Raw genomic sequence first — 25,965 nt, forward strand, 5'->3', positions numbered from 1 at the left:
TTACCAGCTAATATGTTCATGAGCAGGCAGCTTGCTTTGTGCTCACGGAGATACCATTTATACCTGTATTCAAGAAGCAAACCCTGAAATCTGCAGGTCTCTTGGCACACTGGAGCTGAGCTTACAACTCACGGAGTTGTTCTTGTCTCTCCCTCTTTCTAGTCCCTGCCACATCTGTGTCCCTCTCTCTGCCTCTTTCCCTTGTTTCTGAATATGTTTAATTTGTATTATTGCTATTGATTTTTTCTTTGGACAAAGGAATTTTACCCCAATTCTATCTCTAGTTCATTGTGTTTTGGAACTGGGAAATGGAAGAAATAAAAGAGCCTTAGACAATTGAGTCCTTATAATTAAGAGAAATACAGACCCCAGGCTGACTAAACTTTGCTTGCCTCCAGGAAACCATGTCTTCCTTTCTACATTTTGTTCTGTGACATGACCCAGATGACAAACATACAAATGCCTGTGAGAAAGTGGCAGCTGGGGAGTTTGGGTCGAATATGAAGAGACAATTTGCCTCTAAACCTGTGTTTGCTACCCAAAAATATCAATGACAATTAGTTACAGTGATTAATATGAATAGTAATTCATACTACTTTTGAGCAATAACAATATGCCAGATCTGAATGTTATGTGCATCTTGTCAGTACTCTCCAATGCTTTTAGATATGGATGCAATTATTCCCATTTTGGGGATGAGGAACCTGAATAACTTTGCCACCCTGAGCCTTAAGGCAGAGCTGGTAAATGGCTGAGCAAGATTTCAATGGAGCCCCAACCTCCTCCAAATGAGATACTCGTGAGACTCTAGCAACAAATATTGATAGGCGCCAACTGTGCTGGGTACCCTCCTGAGCACTCTGCATCTATTAAAATATTCAACCTTCACAACTGCACTGCGCAGGAGGGAGTGGCATTATTTTCCATTTTAAAGCTGAATTTACTGAGGCACAAAAAGTTATGCGCCTTGCTTAAGTCACGTAGCCCAGCTGGGAAGTGGGGGTGCTGGGGCTATGAACCCAGGCTGTCTGCTCCCAGAGTCTTGGTTTTGCCTTACCTCCACATTTCCTAAGTCCTGGAGAAAGTGTTTTCAGCCATTTGAATCCACTTAACAAACATATGTTAAGCACAAACAAGATTTTAGTCTCTCTCATACTTAACTATGGGTAGAGAAACAACTAGAAGCAACACCTTGGGGTTTGGTGGAGGGGGAGTCATAGGGGGGAGTCCCCTTTCCTAAACATATTTAAGGTTTGATTTTGAAATTCCTGTCTTTAAATGAAAGCTTCCAAGAGTGAGGTATCCTTTTAAGTGGCTGACCTCCACACTACCCAGGATGGGTTGTCCTGGGCCCTTCAGAGCATGGCCTGGGTCCCTGTGCTAGCAGGGGGCCACATGAGAATAGAGTGGCTGAGTAAGGAAAAGAGCCCCCCAAACCAGCAAATGAATCTCTCCCCATCCATCCATCCATCCATCCATCCATCCATCCATCCATCCACCCATTCATCCTACCTTCCTTCCAACCCTCACTCCCTTCATCTCTCCATCCATCCAACAAAATGAATTGACTACTCTGTGCCTATGTTAGAGGTAGATGGTCGATACAAAGGATCAACAGAATCAACGGCTTTCTTAGGAGAGGGGGTTAGAAAAGACTTCATAGAATACACGATCATCTGGAATCTTCTAGAAAGGGGCAATAGCAATAGAGGTTCATTAATATTTAGAAATTCTCTGGAACCATCTCTCTGAGCCATGGAGTGGTGGTGTCTTTTCTTTTGATTCCACTTTGACCTCACTCATTACATCCGTCAAGTCATTCTCACACTTCCCTTTTCTCATCTTGTCAAATTCTTCATCCTCATTCACAGTGTGTCGTGGGAAAGTGAGAAATAACAGACACTGCAAACAGTGTGGAAGCAGATTACTAAATCATTTTAAAGTATTAAAATTGATATTGGTTTTTATGCAATATTTTATCATTTATAATTTATTAAGCATGTTATTTGTCACCTGGTTAAGGAGGAATAACAAATATTCCATTGGGAGATCTGATCTCTCAATGACTTTAACCAACGTGGCATGGTGGTGACAGAGTCATCCCCCTTGCAGAGAGTGGCAGGATGCCAGCCTGGAGGTGAGCTTGCAGTTGACATTGTGATTTCTTAGTCTGTTGGTAGATTTTGAAGATAGTCCATAGCCCTCTGCACACCCAGGATGGCCAGTCATGAAAAGTGCACATGCTTTCCCTCCCCCATGTGTCTCCCTTCAAGGGGGGCAGAATAGGGGACAGGCAAATCACATTCCCACCATCACAGGCTCTCCCGTGCTGGCCATCATTCACCGGATACTATTAAGTGCCTGTTATGACAGGCACTGTTGAAAGCAATTGGGATACATCAGAAAACAAAACCAGCTGATCCTCGCTCTTAGGAAACTTACCTGCTAACTGGAGGAGACAGATAACAAAAAAATAAATACACAAATGTGATAGTAGGTTACTAGGTGATAAGTGCTATAGAGCAAAATAGGGGAACAAAAGAGAAAGGCAGAGTATATGGAGTGAGCTAATAACCCTTGTCTGCAGACCACAGTGTTATTGGCAATAGAGTGAGTTCCTGGCATTTTCCTAGCTGGAATGGCATTTGGATCCCAAAGGACCGAGTGTACAGTCCCCATTCACCTGCTCTGTAAGGTTCTTCTAGGGCAGGAAAAAATAATGAAGGAAAGGCTTTTTGTGGGCTGTGCTGTCCGATTCCAAGAGGAGGCTTCCATCTTCCTGCACCACTCTATTCGCCATGCTACAGAAAACTGTGCTGACTCCGGAGACCCTCCTGTCCCTTGTCCTTCTAGGAGGAAGGGGCAAGCCTAAGTTGGAGAGGCCAGGTAGACCACACCTGGCAGTGGAGATGCAGAAGTGCCCCTTTCCCTTTCCAGAGGTTGTCATGGAAAACCAGAGAACTGCAATGTGGCATCTGTTGGCTGTTGGAGTCTGGGAAGCTAAGGAGTGAAACTGCTCAGCAGTATAGATAGCAAATGTCTTCATCCAGACAACTGATAATTCAGTTTTTTCCTCTTCAAGTCTGTGCTGACCACTCTCTCGGTGTCTGGATTTGGGCTATTTCTGGGTGGAAATATAAAACCAGGGGCTTCATTCCTGGAAGTTATGGGTGAGCTCCTGGAGAGAATGAACATGTGTATGTCCCTCTGATTCTGCTTGGCGCAGAGCTCTAGTCTGAAGTAGCTCATTGGTTTCATCTACTGTGTTTCCCCAAAAATAAGATCTCGTGGGACAATCAGCTCTAATGAGTCTTTTGAAGCAAAAATTAACATAAGACTCAGTAATATATTGTATTGTATTATATTATATTATATATTATATTATATTATTGTGGGGACAGAGCCCCAGAGAGGAGTTTCCAGGCTCTCAGCCTCACGTGGAGGGGTGCTGGCTCAGGTAGTAGATGGCCGTTAGCTGCGGCTAGTTGGCCGTCAGCTGTAACCAGTGCGCCATTGGCCACTACTATAACTGCCATCACTTTGCTAGCAGAAAATGGAGACTAGCAAGAAGATGGTGGCTGAGCTAGCAAGCACAGATTGCAGCTAGCAAGCAGTGGAGTGAGGGTTGCGGATCGTGTGGCTCCTGTTTCCTGTGTCTCCAACCCAGCCTCCAGCGAGAATATAGTGGTGTGACTCCCCTATCTATGGCTCTGTGGGTGTTCTTTTTTGGTCTCACCATGTCCTGCGTTCTTATGTGGGGAGCGGGACCAGAGACCCCGCCTGACACCCTGCATGACACATGGCTCAGCGAGCAGGGTCTCCTGCATGACACCCCGCATGATACATGGTACAGCGAGCAGGGTCTCCCGCACAACAAATGGCGCAGTGAACAGAGTACAGTGCCAGCCAAAGCTCTCTGAAGGGCGGTGGAGCAGTTTGTGTGTGTGAACACTCCGTCACAGGAAGACCAGGAGGAGCAGCTGCCTGAGACCTGGACCCCCATGGAGGGGTGGGAAGATGTGGACGGTTACCCAACCAGCACAGGCTGGAGAAAGCAAAGGTAATTGCGGCCCTGTGGGCTGGGAAATGCTTGCTGAGGCAGCCCGGATGCAGGACTTATAGTCCCAGGAGGAAACACTTGCTGAGTCCTCCTTGGGAGATGAGGGTGAGGTCAAGGTCATCCCTCACCCCCAGGACAGCCCTGGCAAATGACTATGGACTATGAGGAATTGCCTTCCATCCCTAATTTAATGGACCATTTGACTGTTTGGGAACATACCACCATGTAGTGGAACTGGCGGATGTTTGCTTTTGTGTCTTGACCGGCTGCCATTGAGAATATGTAAGCACCTTGACTGTGAGCTGCTGTTGTTCCAGCATGGTACCCTGAGAGGCCCAGAGAGAGTGGCAGTGCCCTGAGAGCCCTGGCTGTGCCCAGAGAGAGTGGCAGTGCCCTGAGAGCCCTGGCTGTGTCCAGGATACTGCATCCAACTCCAGGCTCCTCGCACACGAACCCTCGCGGAAGACGCTTATCGCATAGATTGTGAGGCGAGACCCTTTAGGGGTGGAGTGCGGGGACAGAGCCCCAGAGAGCAGTTTCCAGGCTCTCGGCCTCACGTGGAGGGGTGTTGGCTCAGATAGTAGATGGCCGTCGGCTGTAACCAGTGCGCCATTGGCCACTACTATAACTGCCATCACTTTGCTAGCATAAAATGGGGGCTAGCAAGAAGATGGTGGCTGAGCTAGCAAGCGCGGATTGCAGCTAGCAAGTGGTGGACTGAGGGTTGCGGATCGTGTGGCTCCTGTTTCCTGTGTCTCCAACCCAGCCTCCAGCGAGAATATAGTGGTATGACTCCCCTACCTATGGCTCCGTGGGTGTTCCTTTTTGGCCTCACCGTGTCCTACATTCTTATGTGGGGAGCGGGACCAGAGGACCCCACCTGACACCCCGCATGAGTCCTTGCATGACACACGGCGCAGTAAGCAGTGTCTTCCACACAACAGTTATATTAAGACCCGGTCTTATATTAATTTTTGCTTCAAAAGGCGCATTAGAGCTGATTGTCCTGCGAGGTCTTATTTTTAGGGAAACAGCTTAAGAGGCAGGCTGTGCTTCCAGTTACTGGTCACAGGGCATCCCAGCATTGGACAGCACCTGGAACACCCCATCTTTGGAAGCCACCAGTGTCACTTAAGGCAGAACTTTGGGGACATGGGTTTGTTAATAGTCAGTGAATGAAAGAGAAAAGGGGTTCATAGTTAGCATAACAGAAAACCACAGAATCATGGAGTTGATTATATTTAGCACAGTCTTAGGGAATGTCTGGCTTCGCTGGTGGAAGAGTGTCAGTTCCACAAATGGCACTTACCAAGGGCGCTGTAGTGGGGGCAGGAGTTGAGAATCATTGGCTTAGGAGGAGGAGGAGGTAGCAAGGGCTGTCGTTGTTAGAGGCAGTTCCGTGTTTTTTAAATGTGTCTTATCACAAGAATCTTTTGGGGAACTTGATAACAATACTGATTCTTGGGCTTCAACCCCTGAAACAATCAATCAGAATCTTTAGGGGAGGAGCCTGGGAATTCTGTCTTTAGTCAGCACCCCACCTAATTCTTTTAAGGTGGAGCACGTGGTTCTCAACAGAGCTGCACATTAGAATTTACCAAGGAGTTTTTAATTATTGCTGGTGCTCAGGCCTCACCCCAGAGAATCTGCTGTAATTCATCTGGGTGGGAGCTGAAGGAAAGTTGCTCGTGTTTTGAAGCTCAGTAGATGATTCTCACGTGCAGTTAGGGGTGAGGCTTCTGTATAGAAGAGATGGGTTGGGATCCCTTCCTCGCTCACTGTGCACCCTTGGGTGGGTGACTTCTACGTGCCATAGCTCAGGATCTCACGGGATGGAGGGGTGTTGTCCCTACCCTGTCCTCTCACAGGTCCTCTGGAAGATTGAATGAGACAATACATGTGAGCACCCTCTTCCTGTGCGGAGTGAGCTGTCAGCATGTAACTCCCTCTGGGCCTGTGTCTGGACCTGATCAGCCATCCTGTCCTCTGCCATGGCCTGTGCTTTTCTGGATGAGAAATGCACAGGGCACGGGGAGCTTAGGTGACACAGTGGCGGAGCCAGGTTCCGTCTGCTGCGGTGAGTTCCGGTGCCTCTGGTAACGAGCAGGGAAGGCTCTGGGCAGGAAACCTGCTTTAGTGCTGCCCTGTCCAACCCCACATTATTCTGACTTATTACATTCTAATAAATTGAACGATTCCACATCATTATTTCATATTTGAGGAGATTTATAGATTGTCTTGGTGGCTGAAGAGACAGTGATTAAAGAAGCAGTGTGCTAATGAATAAGGTGCTGCACAAAGCTGTTTTAATTAATGCACAGCCCAGGGGACGTAAACCACTTGCTGATAACAAACCTGCCCATTGAAGAGTTGAACTGACAACTTCCCACAGAATAAGGGATGACAGGTGACATGGGGCATTATTAAAGTGGCAATTAGGGTTACTAAGCTGATCTCCCTCCCTGTCACCAGACTCACAATAGCAGAGCTGCCCAACACATATTTAGTTTTATCTGCAAAAGAGTTGCTACTCTCCCCATTCCCCTGCTGTCCCATTCTCCTCCATCCTCCTCCATCCCAGTGGCTCTGGACCTTACTATTATACTTGAACTTTCTGGTTTTGTTTGATCCATATTTATGGAGTGGAAGATGCCTACCATCCTTCACAAAGCTCTTATGATATAAAACAGTTCTTTTCACCCTCAACTTCTTCTGGGGCTCTGGAGATTTAGTTAAGTCTGATGTTTTTTTGAAGGCTTAGAAATATTTATTTTTGCTTTTCCCTTTTTTCTTCCTTTTTTTTGTGTGGAGCAATATCTGTTGGCCACTTGCTTTGGAGAGTTCCATTTCACCAACTCAACTGCTAAGTGACCTGACTTCCCTGTTGACAAGAGCACGGGAGGTGGCTGGAACCAGTTAGGGTGTGAGGAGCAAGCCCCAAATGGTCTCCACCCTTGTCACACTGCCATGCACCCCAGGATTTCTCAGTAAATGCTGTTTCCTGACAAATTAAGTCCAAAGCGTATGAGTAACACAATAACCTTTCTCTGTTCTTTTAATGGCTTCCTGCCAGGACTTGATGTTAGGAGACGTGAAACTTTGTGATAAGATGGCTTTTCAGTGAGTTGATAGCAGTGATGCTTTCTGCCACAAGACAGAGCCTTATTATTAGTATGACCAATGCTAACAATAGTGATTCTAATAACAAAAGGAATACAGCCACATTAAGAGATAAAACTCCCAGCCAACAGAATGATTTGAGGAAAAAGAATGATAATGAAATGAGCTTTATTGAATTAACTATTCCATTTAGCAGACACATCAGCAGAACCTACGCAAGGAAGAATGTAATCAAGAGTGTGACTCTGGTGACAGAGCTGAACTAGACATAGAGATTGGGGAACAACTAAGTAAATTCAGTTGTAATCTTGATGGCTTGGCTGTTACACATCTCAAGGAAGTTGAACAGTCCGGAAGAGATTTCTGTATGCCTGCCATGTAACCTGGACAGTTTTATTTCAGCAGTAACTTATTGCTCCTGGCCTCTACCTGCAAGGACTACCAAGGGAATGATCATCCCACAAGACAAGGGGCCCAGTCCTCCTAGGACTGAAGTCTTTGTAGGGTTTGGAGAGCAGACCTTCCAGTCAGGAGGGGCAAAGCCACGTTCCAGCTGGGTAGGCCTGACATGCGGAAGCAAGTAGCTGATTTTATTTCTCTTCCTTTTCCCTTGAATAAATGTTCCCTTGGTGCATAGTGGCCTCAACTTGCTGTCTGTTCCCTGTGGTGCACAGCTAGGGTCTTGGTGGCTTTTTTGTTGCTCCAAATTAACCCAGGGTCTATGATGTTACTGTGCACCTTCCATGTCTTGCTCTCTAAATTTTCTCTTCTTCCTGTGATGAATCATCTTAGGTGTGCTGTATCTGCCTTGCTAAGGTTGTCTCCACTCTTCATAATCTTTTCTCTCCGATAGAAGACAGCTGCAACATTTACATAAAAACTGTGTTTTAAGAAATTCCAAGAAAAGACCGGGGTGGGTCGGGGAATTAATATTTTAGTGCAATATATTATGAGCATTAATCTCAGAAATAATAATCATATTGATTGCAAGCATTGAATTTTGAAACAATAGTACATTTTCTCTTAAATGTGCAGGCACTATCCCCATATTATTTAATTGACTTTTTATATTACCTCCTTGATATCTGGAGAAACTGAAGTACCTAGGAGGTATGCGAATGAACCAGGCATAGTAGTACAGTGGAGGCAAAACAATGTGAGACTCCAAGTAGGAACTCGCCCACTAAGAAGAGCTGGCTTGACAAATTCTACATTGATTATCTCTGATTTTTGGTAAGCAACGCTGAACACTTTGCTGGGAATTTTATGAGCAGGACAGGGAGGAGCCTGAGCCTGAGCCTGAGATATCGGGAAGGGCGATGATAAGCAACATTTTGTGATTCTCAGTGTTCTTCTCCCACTTCCCACTTCCTCCCAGCCCCATACTGTTGGCCAACTACCAGGTGCCTTTTTAGAATTAAATTGAGAAGGACAGTACATTTAGGAAATAGAACAAAATTCACTTCTAACTGACATAAGAAGCTTAATTTTTAATGGTGGAGAATACCATGTATACACATCTGTAAATATGGAAGACTAAGCAACACATAAGATAGGGATTTTTAACCAGCAGAACACGTAACATTAGCATTCAAATTTATGTTAAAACCAAGAGAAAATTATTTCTTAACCCAGGTCTTATCTCTAGGAAACTTACTCTGGTTCAAATATAATGAAGGGCCTAGCTGGGAAAGAAGATGGTAAAAAATCGAAATCCTGTTTGAGGACTGAATAGGGATGCCTAGTTTTCTCATTTGTCCAAACAGCATTGCCTCCTGAGACCTGCTGGAAACAGGAAGAAAGAAGGGTGAAATTATTTTTTCAGTACCACAGCTGCTTCATTGACACCAAGTTGGGAAGAGCAAATTCTTGGTAATGGAGATTTTCAAAGGGGATATAGAAATTATTTCTCTGCCCTTAAATTCACATATACTGCTCAGAATTCAGTAATTTTGGCCATTTCCAACTGCCTTCTACGTCCTTGTATTCGTTTTTGAGCTTGAACTGATGTATCCTTCCTCTTCCATTCTTACCCATTTGATTATTACCAAAGGCACCACCTTCACTGGAGAAGGTCATTGTGTTAAAATGCTTTCTAGCCCTTTCTCCTATTTCTTGTACTGTTGAGCTGATCAGAATAATTGAATCAATATAGCATTTGCTGGAAAAGATATGGGATCCAATGTTTAGAAAGTGTCAAAGTTCAATCAAAAAGGTGTGGCAAACCCACAGGCCTGAGGAGGCAGGCCCTTCACCTAAATGAGTGAGATAATACCCACCAATTAGAACTAAATGGCTCTGACTAGGACCAAGCATAACACCCGCCCAATTTGAATTACACTGTACAGTGTGTTTATGGGCAAAACCAACTGGCTCCAGAACACTCAGAGAGACATAACTTGTTCCAAGGGCAGCTAATTTGTGATACTTAGTGGCCATGTGCTTCTAAGCAAATGCTCTTCTAAGTTGCAGAGGAAACCTGGCTTCCTGGTCAAGGCAGAGAGGGGGTGGCACATTTTCATGGTGACTCTCACATTGACTGAAAATGTCTCATTCCTTCTCAGCAAACTTTATCTCCTATCACTACCTACTCTTTTTCTGCTGTTCTCCTCCCTAAAATCTTCTCTTATTCCTCTATTTTCTTCTTTTTTTTCCTCTGTGTGTTTTTATTTTTTTTATAGGTATGATTAGACAGAGATATCAGAACCATTTATAAGACATGGTAAAAATAAGGAGAAAGAGATCCAGTGGTCTTTCTTTTAGACAATCTCAGACGGCAAATCCTTAGGGAAGGTGATCGTACAAACTTTATGCCAATGCTTGCGAAGGTTAATAAATTGTATTTGAGAAATTATTGTTTGCTATCTAAATCATTTTTGTTTCATTTTAAACAGTTCTCTTAATTTTTCTTAGCTGGATTTAGAAAGCAGCTAATTATTTCTATTACTGTAAGCAGTGCTGATACATTTAATTTCATATTCTACTTTCAACTCTATAGATTTCATTTCCTAGGTGTCATGAGTTAAGTTCCTGGGGAAACAGGGATGTGACAGCAAGTGTTTTATTTGGGAGTACTCTTTGGCACAAAACCTTTAAGGGAGTGAGAGAAGCAGGGCTGGGTGATGGGAGAAGTTGACCTGCTCAATAGATACAAAATGGCCTCAGATGATCCCATGGGACATTCTAGAAGCTGGGATGGCCCTTCAGATTTGTCTCCAATTGAAGAAGAAGCCGTGCCTTTGCATTGCCACATTAGTCCCTCAGCAAAGCAGCTCCCTTTGGCTGGAGGAAATTCTTTGGGGGTTCAGATGAGGGGGTACTCAATGGGCAACATTGTGGGAAGGGAGCTCTTCTATCTTGGTAGAGGTGGGGATGAAGGATCTGGTCTGTGCACCAGGAAGATAGATGGGTAAGATTCCCATCCAATTTCTCTCTGGTCCAAGTATTATTTTGTTTGTAAACTATCATGTGTGGTAAGATTAACTTCTGGCTTTAAGAGTTGGGAACACTGAAACACCAGTATGGCTGTTATTTATGCTGAAACATCATGCTTTCTTTCTTTACACTCTCCCTTTTCATGCTTATTGCAAGTTTTGTGTACAATTCTGTGACAATAGGCATGGTTCTCTCCCCGTAAAAGCTCCACTGGCTTCCTGATAGCATATTTTGTAGCTGTATATAAGTGACACAGAAAGCCTGTTCCAGGGGTGAGGACAAGATATGCTACTGTATTTTGGAACATACATAGAACATTTTCTAAAGGTCTACCCCAGAGGAAGCAGTTTAAAGATTTTGTTTGCTGTGCTGAAGATTTTAGCAGATATGTGACTCCTATGCCACCCATGTCCTAATTAGAACAGTTCATATGAGATTGGATTCTGAATCCTTACTTTCATTCACATTAGATATCAGTTTTCACCTGTGTCTCTTGTCAACTGGTGTCACACAGGTATGTCTGGGGTGAGTTGGCATGGCAGGGAGGGTTGGAGATACGCCGCATATTAAGGATTCCATGTGAAAAGAAAACAAAATACAAAAGATGGTGCCTGTGGTCTACGGTGTTGATGATGTTTACTGGGTGATGGATGAATATGGCAAACGAGGCAGCGTGACCTGATCAGGGTGAAATGGCTGAGCAGGAGAACAGCGAGTGAATCAATCATGAGACCTGCTTCACCAGCTGGCTGAGTTCATCAGTCTTACAGCCTCTCTCAACAGGCTTATAAATTACCCCTGATGGAGGAACGGCGTGTTGGGCCAGGTTTCGGTGACTTCTCCCGTGGAGATCAATAGGCGGCGGGGAATAGAAACAACACAACTCCAATGAGATAGTTGGCGATGCACTTCAACTTTATTTCATCAGCTATACTTGCTTTAATAATCCCATACATTTTTTGCCCAAATGCAGAGTATAACAGTGCTTAAGCACATAGCTTCCTTAAATGTGAATGCTGCCTTCACTTATTAGCTATCCGACTTGGATAATTTACTTAATTAACTTTGTGCCTGAGACTACTCACTTTTAAAAAATGTCAATAATAATAATAAATACTATTCGTCCATCATAAACTTCTTCATAGGATTGACTTAGTTAATATTTATAAATTAGTATCCAATAATATTAGCAGTTACTTTTATGGGCTTAGCTCTTATTGCCTGGTCAACCTCAACCCCATTTAGTTTCAGAAGATGAGTTTGTGTATTCCTTCACTGATAAAGCAACATCCTGTACATCACCCAAAACTATACACACCCACATCAATTCTCACATATTTTCTTTTCATCTGAGAGGAGGAAGTGTGTCTTCTGTTATTCACGTTCAGCCTCTCTACCTGTGACTCTCACTCTGGTCCCTTCCATGTTTTTCTGGGTCTGGCTTTACATCCTACATTTCCATTTACTGTTCTCTTCAAGTTTTTTTCTTTTCTTTCTTTATAATGGTCCCAGATCCTTATTCTCTATATATCTAAGTCTCTCCAATTCAAAAACAATAAATACATTAAACAAGTTTCTTTTGATCTTGAATTTTATTCTAGTTGCTTTTGTATTTTCGCTCTCATTCTTATCTAAACATTTCAAAAGAGTATTCTAAACTTTATATCTCTACTTCTTCTTATTTTAGTCATTTATCTACCAATAGCATCTTAATTATGCTATTGAAATATTAAAGGTATGCCAGTCTATTGAAAGTATTCTAGTAAAGCCACCATTGACCTTCTTATCGCCAAATCCAGTGAACATTTTTCCATACTTACCTCATAATGGATCTCTTTGTAGCTATTGTTGCTACCGCTCACTCCTTCCTTGAAATCCTCTTAACTTTCATGACACGAAAATTTTCTGATTCCTTAAATATTGCTTTGGATATAGTATTTTTACTGTTGTTCTCATTGTCTGATTTTAATGATTTCAAAAGTTAACAAACATATAGATACTGATATGCCTAGCATTCAAACATCTTACGGTGTTCTTGTTTTTATATATCCTTATATAGGGAAAAATGGCCTTTTGTTTCCTTAAAATTATGTCTCCTTTACCTCAAGATATTTGATCTAGTCTCTTTTGTTTTTTCCTTAGATAAATCACCCACATTCATTTACTTTTTTTTCCCTGAGGTTTCACTCTCTGCCCCTTTAATCATTTTCGTTGCTCTGTCTTGAACCCTCTCCAATTTCTCTGTACCTTTTGAAAATTAGAATCCCTAAACTGAGCACAAAATTCTAATAACGGCCACATCTATGCCAAATATAGCTCATGACACTCTTTCTTGTCACTTGAGTGACAGACAACACTGTTAAGACTTCTCAGTAGCTTAACAGTTTTAAAAGGCACACGCCTACATTGCAGACCCCAAGCTCAAACTTCACAGATGTGATCGGCACGCACTTATGGAAGCAACTTAGTGCTGTATTGATCCTTTCAGGAGAATGTGGACATGTGCTCAGAATTTCTAGAGGATGTAGAAGAAGAGCATAGTGTTTGAACTTACAGGAATATATATATGTATATATATATATATATATACACACACACATACACACACATATATATATATATACACACACGCATATATATATATATATATATATATATATATATATATATATATATCCATTCTCCTACCATTTAGACCTCAGCCATTTTAGGGTCATCTTAATACAGTTACAATGACTCTTGTTATTTAGCTTGCATGACTACTTCAAATTTTCTTCTTCTACAGAGAGAAGTCATTTATCTTTCTTAGTTGAAGTGCAGAAGGTTCCACGGGGACTAGTGAGAAGTAGAATCTGGAGCAGGAAGCAAATTAGTGCTGATAAGTGGTCTGATTGGTGTCCTGGAAAGTTTGAAATATTAGAGGCTCATTACATAGAAAGTATTGTGATTCAGCGAGCTATGGAACAAATGATGTAGAGAAGGAAATTAATTTGGGAGTGGGAGGGTGGAAGATCTTGCTTCAGAAATTTTTATCAGGGTTAGAAGTTTAGGAACATTGTACTGAAGACAGAAAATGATGATTTTTGAGGAAGAAAGTGGATTGGGCAGCCCAGATAGAGGTGCATATTTCAAGTGTGTTCCTCATCCAGCCATTCCTATGAGTGGCAGCTAAGCAGGTGGTAGTTCTTGTAGCCAGACACCTGTGCAATGGGCAGTGGAGGCACATAGGCACTCAGCTGGCATTTGGAGACTCAGTAAGTTGCTAGGAGACTCACTCATTACTAGATCCCAGGAGCAGAAGCAGGAGATGGGTAAACCATGCTGCTAACTGCTATCCTTCCCAACTGGCTCATGGCAGAAACCAAAGCCTTTCTTCTTCCTCTCCACTTGCCTAGTTGAGGCCAAACTCATGCTGAACTGGTAAAACATTCTCTGTAGTTTGTAATGATGGAGGATGGATTGTTTTAGCTGGAACTAGATGAGGATAGGTGTTGCCACCTGCTACAAGTGGTTTCCGTCCAGTTGGCTCTAGAGCCACCATTCTTGGTCTTTTTGCAGTTTAGTGGGGTTGGTGGGGAGGGAAGAGGTGGTAGATGAGGGAGGAAATCTGGAAGTACTCAGATATGTCAGTAAATCATAATGGGCTTTCACAAGTTGGCAACCCCTTTCATATACTGCAGCAGATGCACTGGCATTGAGAGATGGTTATAGAAGGACATGTTTGAATTATTGATGTTCCAGGATCCCTGTGGTGGTCTCTTTCTACTGCAGATGCCTGAGATCTTTCTGTGCTTCATCAAAGTGACAGAAAGAGCTTATGTCTTTAAAAGGCTGTAGTTTCTTAAAACCAAGAGTTTTGATAAGGGACCCTCTAAGAGTTCAGCCTTCCTTTGGCTATCTACCTTGTGGACAGGGCCTCAGCCTACTGATTCTGGGTCTTCATGAGGTTCCACAACAGCAAGCCAAGCAGGCGAGCTTTCTCTGGAGAAGAAAGATTGAGATCGGTTGTCAAAATCTGTCTTCATTAGTTATTGAAGGTGACAATACAATTTCTTCCAAGCCCTGGTGGTATGTGAAAGACCATATTTCCCAATGGTGGCCCACTATTTCAATATGTTGTGGTCAGTATTGGAAGAGTTTTCTTTTGGGAGCTTCTGTGCCTGAGAGCAGCTTGTTGGAGACCAGCTCTCCGAGTCTTTCTCTTTTTATCAGCTGGTGAAAGGGATGCCTTGTTTGTAAATATCAGGCAGGAGAAGCAGGTGAAGTGCCATGACTACCCCTGGAGGGAGAGAGATGTTGGAGTGGACAGAACTGACTGTGCACACGTGATGATTCTACAGACTAAGCTCAGAGACTTCCTCAGCCTCCAAGTTCTGTGCCTGGCTCTGCAGGATTGCTGAGGTATTGTCCTTGTGGGAGGTACTGGGGATACCATCTTTTCTGTTGTTTTTGACTACATTTTTGCCTTCGAACCTATAATATGGGTCCATAGAGCAAGGAGAATGAGGCATGCCATGCCCATTCCTGAGGAATGTGGTCATATTTATCGAATGTCTATCATGGGCCAGATACTAAGGCAGGCTTTTTGCATAAATTGTCTTTGATCCTCACTACATTCCTATATAGTGGGTATTATATCTGTAGTAGCTTGGGATGGGAGGGAGGGACACTGGTAGGATAAATGGGAGACAACATCCCTAGGGAGTAGGGATTATTACTGTAGGGTTAGGAGGTCAAGGGACAACAATGCTGTTCCCAAAATGGTGACTTGAATATGACAGAACCAGATTGTATGGTACGTGGTCTTTGGGCTTTAGAGGAAGATGCCTTGTAGCTGGGGCAGGAATCCAGGAGATTTTGTTTCCCTGGCTAATGGGACATTTGTTCACAGTGTCTCCCCTCTCATAGGACCAGGCAACAAAGAAGTCTGCACGGTCTACATGATGGAAACAATGCAAAACAAAACCCAGAGCAGTGCAGTGCTATTAATTCAAATTAATGACCCTCACCTACAGATGAAGCTGGTGCCTGACAGATTGCTGGCTCTTGGAGGGTAGCAGATGAGAATAAACGACAGGCTCTGTCCATCTGGCGAGGTGATCAATGCCCTCCTCCCTGTCCTGGCTCTTCACATCCACCCGTTACAGGTGTTCCCTGTCTTCGGCAAATTCTCCCTTGCTGCTTTCTTACTAGCCCAGAAGGCTTGCAGGTTTAAGGGTTGTCCCAAGGGTTGGCCTCCAAAAGAGAGGCCCATTGAAAGCCCCAGATGCAAAGTCACACAAATGGCAGTGCTGGGAATTCACAGAGACTTGTCTGAAATGGAAGTGATTTCTAGGCAGCACTCGGGGGTGCATGATTGCCATTTAGGCACATTTCTGTCTTGATCTGTTGGCTATTATTTATCTCTGCCGAAATGAAGATGTGCTTGATTATAAAGGCCTCTTTTATACACTCATTCAGCCACTCAGGCACTGTAGATACAGAGCTGAATAAGACATTGCTCTTGAGCTATAACTTGATGTTCACAAAACCCTTTAGAAGTAGGTAAGTCTAACTTTAAAGCTGGGAGCTCAGGGAAGTTAAGCAATTATCCAAAAGTCACTCAGCAAGTAAATGATAAAGATAGGATTAGAATCCAAGTCCTTCAAAGTTTTATTTTTAAATTTTACTGCAATGACTATCCTATGTTTTTTTCCCTTTGTCTTCTACAGCATTAAGATAGAATATTAAAATAACTGTTTTATAAGGATCACAGAGTTAGAGCTGAAATAGTCTGAAAATCCCCTGATCTAACTTTTGACTTTAAAGAGAAGTGGAGACCCAGGGCAATAAACGAATGCTCTGCCCCATATGATGCAGTAAGTTGTGAGATGTCAGGATGTCCAGACACCCATGGCCCATCCTCTTTTACCTTGTAAGCACATTCGTTGGGAAAAGGTTGAGGTGTGTGTATTTTCACACATGCAGCTTCATTCATGGACACAGGTGTACAGACCCCAAAGGCAACTTGTTCTGTTCATGTTACACATTTTTTTGCCCTTGTCCTGTCAGTAAGAGCTGTATTATATCTCAAAATAGCTTGCTTGCAAACTGGATCTTTGTTTCTTGTTTCTTTTGGAAAAACAAAATGAAACAAAAACAAACAAAAAAACTCTTTTTTTAAGAGTGAATGGAAACCAAAACTACTCCTGCCCCATTCTTGACAGAGCCCATTAGGATTATTTTTTTGAGATAAATCCTACATCTGATTTCTAGATTACCGCCTTGATGATGAGAGTGATGAGAGGCATTGCTATTTAAATAAAGTGTTTTTTTGTTGTTGTTGTTTGTTTGTATGTGTTTTTTTTTTCTGCAAAGAAGGAATCTCATTCTGTACAGGCTTTTCCATACATCTAACTGCAAACACAAAAACCCCAGGAAAGTTACTGGATCTTGGATTTGTCCCATGTTTGCTAATTGCCAGAGACCTTTCTATTTAAACAAGAGCTTCTTTCATTGCAGCCTTTGCACAAACACAGCTTTGGAGAGAGTTTATATTTTTAGGGGAAAGTAAATAGCTCTGCATTTTACCAGCTCTGCTAGTGCCACACTAGCAACTGTAGATGATGTAGAAACTTGGGTGCCAGGTACAGTATTTCTTGATTTGGAAATTGCAATGAAATTCTTCTCTTTGTTATGTCATTTCTTCATTCATTCATTTAGTAAATCCATAGAATGCCTTTTATGTGCCAGGCAACTTGCTAATTGCTGGGAATAAAGAAGAAGTAATACTGTATTTGCGGATAACATGACACTATATAGAAAGAACCCCAATGACTCTACCAAAAATTTTTAGAATTGATAAATGAATTTAGTAAACTATCAGGATACAAAAAATAATATTTAGAAATCAGTTGCATATTTATGCACCAATAATGAAGTATCAGAAAGAGAATTTATGAGAACAATCCCATTTACAGTTGCATCTAAAGAAAAATGCCTAGGAATAAAGTTAATCAAAGAGGTAAAAGACCTCAGAAATACAAAGGAGTATAAGAAAATATTACAACCAATTATATGCTAACAAATTGGACAATCTGGAAGAAATGGATAAATTCCTAGAGACATACAATTTTCCAAGATTGGATCAAGAAGAAACAGAAAATCTGAAACAACTATTACTATTAATGATATTGAATCAGTAATCAACAAGCTCCCACAAACAAAAGTCTTGGACCAGATGGCTTCACAGGTAAATTTTACCGAACATTCAAAGAAGAATTGATGCTACTAAACAATGAATAAGTTAACAATGAGATAAAAAAAGAAATCAAAAGATACCTTGAGACAAATGAAAATGAAAACACAATGACCCAAAATCTATGATACACAACAAAAGCTGTCCAAGAAGGGAAACTCATAGCAATACAGGGCTACTTTAAGAAACAATAAAAATATCAAATAAACAATCTAACTTTACAATTAAGAGAACTGGAAACACCAAAACAAACAACAACAACAACAACAAAAAAACTGCAGACAAAGCCCAAAGTGAGTGTAAGGAAAGAAATAATGAAAATCGGAGTGAAAATAGAGGCTAAAAACAAACCCCAAAAACAAAAAAACAAATATCAATGAAAGCAAGAACTGGTTCTTTGAAAAGATAAACAAAATTGATAAACCTTTAACCAGACTCATCAAGAAAAAAAGAGAAAGGACCCAAATAAATAAAATCAGAAATGAAAGGAGAAGTGGTATTGAAGAGAGCAATAAAAGAAGATACAAATGAATGGAAGTATATACCATGCTCATAGATAGGAAGAATTACTGTAGTTAAAATGTCCATACTAACCAAAGCAATCTGCAGATTCAATGCAACTCCTATCAAAATGCCAAGGCATTTTTCATGGAACTAGAACAAATAATCTTAAAATTTATATGGAACCGCAAAAAACCCCTAATAGCCATAGTCATCTTGAGAAAGAAGAACAAAATTGGAGGCATCACGCTACCTGATATCAAACTATACTTCAAGTCTACAACAATCAAAACATCATGGTACTGGCATAAGAACAGAGACATAGATCAATGGAATAGAATAGAGAGGCCAATAATAAACCCACATCTTTATGGTCATTTAATCTATGTAAAAGGAAGCAAAATATACACAGAGGTAAAGACGGTCTATTCAATATATGGTGCTAGGAAAACTGGACAGATATTTGCAGAAAAATGAAATGGGATACCTTCTTACACCATATACAAAAATAAACTCAAAGTGGTAAAGACTTAAATGTAAGACCCCAAACAATAAAATTCCTGGAAGGAAACATCAGCAGTAAACTCTCTGCCATTGTTCTTAGTGATTTTTTTTTAGAGCTGTCTCCTTGGGCAAGGAAAACAAAAGAAAAAAGAAACAGTGAGACTACATCAAACTAAAAAGTTTTTTGCACAGCAAAGGAAACCATCAAGAAAAGAAAAAGACAGGGGCGGATGGGTGTCTCAGTTGGTTAGAGCATGAGCTCTGGGCAACGGGGCTGCCTGTTCGATTCCCACATGGGCCAGCGAGCTGCGCCCGTCACAACTAGAATGAAGTCAATGAGCTGCAGCTCAGCTCCCAGGTGATCAGATGGCTCAGTTGGTTGGAGTGAGGGCTCTCAACCACAAGGTTGCCGGTTGGACTCCTCGACTCCTGCAAGGGATGGTGGGCTGCACCCTCTGCAAATAACAACGGCAACTGGACCTGGAGCTGAGCTGTGCCCTCCACAATTAGGATGGAAAGGGCAACTTGACTTGGAAAAGTCCCAGAAGTACACACTGTTCCCCAAAGAGTCCTATTCCCCTTCCACAATAAAATCTTGAAAAAAAAAAAAAAAAAAAAAGAAACGAAAAAAAAGGAAAAGAAAAAGAGAACCTACTGAATGGGAGAAGATATTCACCAATGACACATCTGTTAAGAGGTTAATGTCCAAAATTTATAAAGAACTCATGCAACTCAAAATTATAATAAAGAAACCTAATTAGCAAATGGGCAGAGGATCTGAATAGACATTTCTCCAAAGAGGACATACAGATAACCAACAGACATATGAAAAGATGCTGAACATCACTAATCATAGAGAAATGTAAATTAAAATCACAATGAGATATCACCTCACATATGTCAAAATGGCTATCACCTATAAATTAATAAAGAACAAGTGTTGGTAAGAATACAGAGAAAAGGCACTGTTGGTGGGATTGCAAATTGGTGCAGACACTATGGAAAACAGTAGGGTGAATCCTCAAAACATTAAAAATAGAACTAACTTATGACCCAGGAATTCCACTCCTACATATTTATCCAAAGAAATTCAAAACACTAATTCGAAAAGATATATGCACCCCTATGTTCACTGCAGAACTATTTACAATAGCCAAGATATAGTAACAACCAGTATGTCCAATAATAGATAATTGGATAGAGAAGAACTGGTACATATACATAATGGAATATTACTTGGCCATAAAAAAGAATAAAATCTTACCATTTGCGACAACATGGATGGAACTAGAGAGTATTATGTTAAGTAAAATAAATCAGACAGAGAAAGAAAAATACCCTATGATCTCACTCACGTGTGGGATGTAAAGAACAAAATAAATGAACAAACAAGACAGAAACAGACTCACAGATACAGAGAACGAATTGATGGTTACTATATGGGAGCTGTTTGGGAGCTGGGTGAGAAAGGTGAAGGGATTAAGTAGTACAAATTGGTTGTTAAAAAATAGTCACAGGGATGTAAAGTACAATGTGAGAATATAGTCAATAATATTGTAAAACCTCTGTATAGTGTCAGGTGGTACCAGACTTATCATGGGGATCACTTCATAAATTATATAAATGTCTAACCATTATACTATACATCTGGAATTATTATAAAATAATATTGACTGTCAACTATAATTAAAATATTGTTACATGGATGTGAAGTACAGCATAGGGAATATAGTCAATAATATTGTAATAATGATTTATAGTGTCAGATGGGTAACAGACTTATTAGGATTATCACTCTGTGAGGTTATATACATGTCTATTTATTATGTTACTTTGTATACCTGAAAGTAATAAAAAATACAAAAAAATAGAAAAAAAACAGAGTTAAATTAAAAAACAAAAAAAGATGGTTTGTATGGAAGAGAATATGAGAATAAGAAAGAATGATATGCAGGTCACTTGAATGGTGAACTCAGGAGGAGTAAGAATTTTGGAAATGAAGAGGACAAATTCTTTCTTGGGTCTGTTGAATCTGATGAGCAGGAAACAGTTGGCTATATTGATCTGGAGCTCGGAAGATAAATCTAAAGATTGAGACTTGGAAAATATGAACCTTTAAAACTGTAAGAGCAGGGGAGATATTCCAGGGAGCGTATGTTTGGTGGAGAGATTAAAGAGAACTTGGGTATTTACTTACTAGACGAGCAGATGGAAAGGAGCCCATGAAACTCACTAAAACCACTAGAGATCAAAGGTAGGGAATACGGTCACAGAAGCCAGGAGAGGATAGAATTTTAAAGATGGAATTGCCAATGGTATCTCTTGCTGCACAAAGATTACAAAAGGTAGATGAAAAATATCCATTGAATTTAAAAACAGTGGAGACCAGAGGTAATCTTTCGGAGGTGAGGCTATTGATATGAGGATATGTGAAGCAAAGAATAGAAATGAGTCAGTATCTAGAAGGGTATGTGAGTCTGAGGGAACTGACTGTCCCCATATCACATAGTGTAGATTCTGCATTTGTGACATCTAGTCTTGGGTAAGAGGATGATAGTAAAAAACATGTCATGAAATGGTCAAGCAGTAGGATGATTGATTTCAGAAAGAAGTTAGTCCAAGTAGGTCAAGAGAAAAAGCCAAAGTTGGAAGTAATCATTGAACATAATTTCCTGATTCATACATGAGGAAGAATTTCTGATTACAAAATCTATTTTTTATAGTGTTATGATTAAGAGTATAGGCTCTAGAATCAAATCACCTTGTTTCAAAGTCAGTTCTGTCACTTATTAGCTGTGTGAGCTTGGGAGAGTTACTTAACATTTCTGTGCTTCAAGTTTCTTGTTTGTAAAATGGAGATAGTTATAGAATCTCCCTTGTAGGATTGCTGTAATAGTGACAAATATATACATTTAAAACATGTTCTATAGTTATTGAACACAATTGTCATTCAATAAATATTAGCTGTGTTATCCTTACAATATTTTGCATCTATAGAGTACAAAACATATGTATTGTTTAAAGCTTCAGCACACATTATTAACATTATAAAACACAGAAAGGGTACAAATCGTGGAAATAGTGCTGTATTACATCTGTGTAGTTCTTTCTCAGTTTAAATCAACTCATGGAAAAACTAGAGCCCAGGAATTTAAGTGACTCGTCTATGGTGATATAGCTCGTAAGCAGAGCCAGAACTCACACAGGTCTTCTGATTTCATCTTCTGTGTTTCTCCTATTATTGATTATCATAGAACATTAGATTTAAAGAGGATTTTTAGTATAGTAGTTGAATGAGGGCAGACTTTGGAGCCAAAACTTTCAGTTTGATTGAATGCAGCCTGGTCAGCTCCCTCCGTCCTTCTTTTCTCTCTCTATTCTTTCTGTATTTATTTAGAAGCTTTTAATATATTATTGACGCTCCTGAGTGTCAGCAATTGTTGTCCTCAAGAAGTTCATAATCTTGATGCTTTTTTTTATTATAAAGTCTATTTTTATATTACTATAACTACCAAAATGTTATTTTTGTTATAATTTGCCCAATCAATATTTTGGTTAATATATTTTTTACTTTTAGTTTCACAGTATCAGCATCTTTTAAAATATATCTTAATTATTTTGCATTTTCTTGTGCAGTACCTGGCACATAGCAAGCACTTCTTTTTCTCCTTTTATTGCACTTTCTTCCCACTCTTCCTTCTCTCCTCCCTCCTTTGCTATCCTCCTGTCTTGTTTCTTGGACTCATTTCCTTAGGGTGATGATCCTCAAACTTGATACTCATTAGAATCTCTTGGAGAACTTGTTAAGGAGAGCCCTGGGATTTACCCAGAGATTCTGATCTAGGGCGGCAAAAAAGACCAATTGTTTATAAACATCTTTATTGATTCTGTTGCTGGTGGACCTTCCCTTAAAAAAATAGTGTTTCCTTGGAGTTTAGGTTAAATCTTTGGAGCTTAGATTGAGAGAATTGCAGATGCCAAATGGAGACATTTTTCACATGAGGAAAAGGATATAACACCACAACATTGGTGGTGTTTCTGGCCCTTCAAGTCCCACATGAGCCTGGGGTTTGAATTGACTCCAAAGTTTAGATTTCCTAGTTTTATTATTAACCATAGAAAATAACTGATCCAACAAAGGGACATCAAAGCGAAGGTGGGGGTAGGATGGCTTCTGTTGGAAGAGGTGGAAATTCATTTGTCTCTGAAGGACAGAAGTGGAGTGCACTCTTTTCTAGCTTTTTTTCAAATAAACAACTTAAATAATTTTGTATAAAGACTATTTTGATGTGTCCTGTCAATCTATTTTTTCTTGTATTCAAGAAAAATCTGTTTATTGAAACAAACTTTATAGCATGTGATAGATTTATGACTATAAGTAAAACCTAAATCTCTTTTCAAGGAAATCATAGTTTAGTGGAGGGCCTTGGGCAAGCAATGTGAAGTGGAAGAGACAGGAATAAAGAAGGGAAAACGAAAAATTATAAAGGTGAGCAGTTTACAGTCGTTTTTACAATTCTTTGGAAGGCTTCAGAGAGAAGTTAATTTAAGCTGGTTCCTGATGACTAAGCAGAAGTTTACCAAAAATGGAGGAATATATTGCAGCAGATAAAACAGCTTGTTTTACAGTCATATTAGTATAAAGTAACATAATTATACCTTATCATGGAAGTTAGTGAATCATTTTAGAAACTTAAAACTAATTGCCTTAAATTATTATTCCTTAAATTGCCTGTCTGATCTCTTTGTATTTCAAATTCATGTGACATTTGTAGTGAACTATCTGTTTCTCCAACTAGCATCAGTCGCTCATCTTCTCCTTACTGAGGGGTCTATGTTTTGTTTGCCACATTGCATTTCCTCTCTAGCTCCTCACTGACTATTGATGACCTCCTCATTGTGTCATTCAATTGGTATTTCTCGAGCCTATTATTTTATTTGACCGCTGTAGACAACATCTACCTTTCTCTTCATCTCCCTTTGTCCTCTTCTTGTTCTGCACAAACACCTAGGTCATCTCCGACATTCACTTATTATTTTCTCAGAGAGTAAATTAGTAACTTCTCTCAAGGGTGTCAGTCTCTGAGGAAGATAAAGAGAAGTTGCTGAGGGCAAGGACCTAATAGAAACCTGGACTGACAGGGTGAGACTTCAGGTGATGATAATGATGGTAATGATACCATCAAAATTAAGATTTGAGGAAGTCCTTGAAAATGTAGTGGGATGTGCTAAGGGGGGCGTGCAGCATGCTGAGCAGCAGGTTTGCAAATAGTGCTGTAGTTGCTTATCCAGAAGCTCTGAGTTTCAAGAAAATTGGGGCTCAGAATCTTGGATAAATCTCCTGCTAAGTCAGCAAATGATTCTGTCAGACAGTGTGGGACTTAACAGAAATTTTGATCTCTGTCCATTGCCTCCTTATTTTACTTACTTTTTGTTTCAATTTCCTTCCATTTTCACAGGTCATACATGTATATTTTATCCTTCCCAATAAATACATGGAACTGAAAAACAGCCAGCCTATCTTTGGGGACCACAAAAGGTCAGACAGCAAAAGATGGTGGGGTCTGGCAAAAGCCTCCTATCTGAAGCTACTTCCAAATATTGCTGATCTGTCTAATTTACTTTCTAAAGAGGAAAAGACATGCTTCAGGCAGCAGGCAGGAAGCTGGTTTTTCTAGGTTTAGTGAGTGCAATGAGACAAAGGAAGAGAATGGAAGACGCTCTATAGCTCCTGCTCCTGCCTTCAGAAAGACTTCGATTAAATTACACCAGGAAGGTCTGAATTCTTTTTTTATTCAAATAACAGGAAAAGGTGGGTTTCTGTAATATATTTGTGAAAAAAGATTTTATTGCTAAATAAATTTTGCTTAAGAAATTCATTATCAAACATACAGAAGAAACCACCTTGAGACTGGTAAAAGGGACTGAGATGCAAATGGTCTGGCCCAACACCCCTGAGTGACAATTAAAAATCTGGAGGGATATCTCAGCTGAGGAGTGAGGGGTCCTAGCCCCACACCATGTTCCTCAGCCCAGGGTTCCAGTGCCAGGGAGAGAAGTCCCCATAACTTCTGCCTATGAAAACCAATGGTGATTGTGGCTGAGTGAGATGGAGGGTGGCTGGAGTCCCCGATGTTTATCTTAAAGGGTTTGCACATGGACTTACTCCCTGATGGACTCATTTGTTGAGCTCCAGCACTGGTGCCAAGGACATACAGGAGAAACTGAATTGTCTGGCTTCAGGGAGAGAGCTGAGGGGCAGCTTTCTCCTGAACGGAAAAGCTGGCAGAAGCCACTGTTTCTGTTGAGCCGTATCTGATGCTGGCATACAGACACAAGTGGGTGCCACATCTGAGTCTCCATAAACCTGGATAACACTGTTTGTTTGCCCCACCCTGGTGATTCTGAGACTCCACCTGACCCAAATTTCAGGCACATCCAAGCCACTTCCAGTGGCTTTCCCATACAAATGGCCTGCCTTGGTGCATGCTGAAGACTTTCCCAAAATCTCTCAGAGGTTCACAAAACTTGAACAAGTGGCATCTGGCTTCAGAAAGTCCCATAACTCTGGCTGAGCAGTCCGAAGCCAAACACTAGCAATAGCTGCCTTGGTTCACCACTTGGCTTCTTGAGACACCTCCAAAAACAGCATGGGCAGTGGCCATCTGCAGGTTGTCTTGTGGATGATGCCAGGGGGCCCCAGGCAGGGCACAAGCTGTGGCTAAACTTGGCCTGCAGCAGGACCCTTCCAGGACACCCCAGGGCTGGCACACATGGTGGCAAGCTTCAGATGCAGCTGGAGCATCACTCTGACAACTTCAAGGATGATACACTAAAAGGGCAGACAGGGAAGACACCAGAGTCCAGCCAAAGTGAGTCCTGCTCTGTAGGGTAAGACCTTGTACCACAGCTCCTCCACTATAGTCACAGCCAGTCCTCACAACCAATTAGCCCGAGGGTTAGTCCCTCCTACTGATGTGCAAACAGCAACCAAGGTTCAACTACAACAGAAGAGCACACATGACCCACACAAGGGCACACTTGGAGCATCCAGCTCTGGTGACCAGGGTGTCTGTGCCACTGAGCCCCACAGGACATCTACTACATA

This window comes from Rhinolophus sinicus, chromosome 9 (assembly GCF_057876585.1).
Source record: "Rhinolophus sinicus isolate RSI-liver-muscle chromosome 9, RSI-T2T, whole genome shotgun sequence".
NCBI classification, from domain to species: domain Eukaryota; kingdom Metazoa; phylum Chordata; class Mammalia; order Chiroptera; family Rhinolophidae; genus Rhinolophus; species Rhinolophus sinicus.